This window comes from Geospiza fortis, unplaced genomic scaffold, assembly GCF_000277835.1.
Source record: "Geospiza fortis unplaced genomic scaffold, GeoFor_1.0 scaffold485, whole genome shotgun sequence".
Taxonomy (NCBI): Eukaryota; Metazoa; Chordata; class Aves; order Passeriformes; family Thraupidae; genus Geospiza; species Geospiza fortis.
This window is the reverse complement of record NW_005054457.1, coordinates 1016328-1016661: the sequence shown is the minus strand read 5'-3', so window position 1 is coordinate 1016661 and position 334 is coordinate 1016328.

Genomic DNA, 334 nt, shown 5'->3' with positions numbered 1-334 from the left:
TAAAATGAACTACTTTAAAACTGAAATGTTTTTTCAGCTGTGAGTGCCCCAGACTCAGCAAAGCTTTTGGCTGCCCTGCCCTGCTCTGTGCTCATTTCCCACCTTCCAGCAGCACCCAGGTGTTTGAACGGAGGAAATGGGTGTAAGGGGCGGCTGAGGGGGAATGCCCCGGCTGCCCCTCCCCATGCCGGGGCTCAGCATCACCCACCTGAGCTGTCCATGGCCGGGCCGGGCGGCAGCTTCTGGGGCACCAGCACGGGGCTGCTCACGGCGCTGGGGCATGGCCCTGCAGGGAACGGGAACAGGCGGGCTCAGGTGGGTGCAGAGCAGGCTC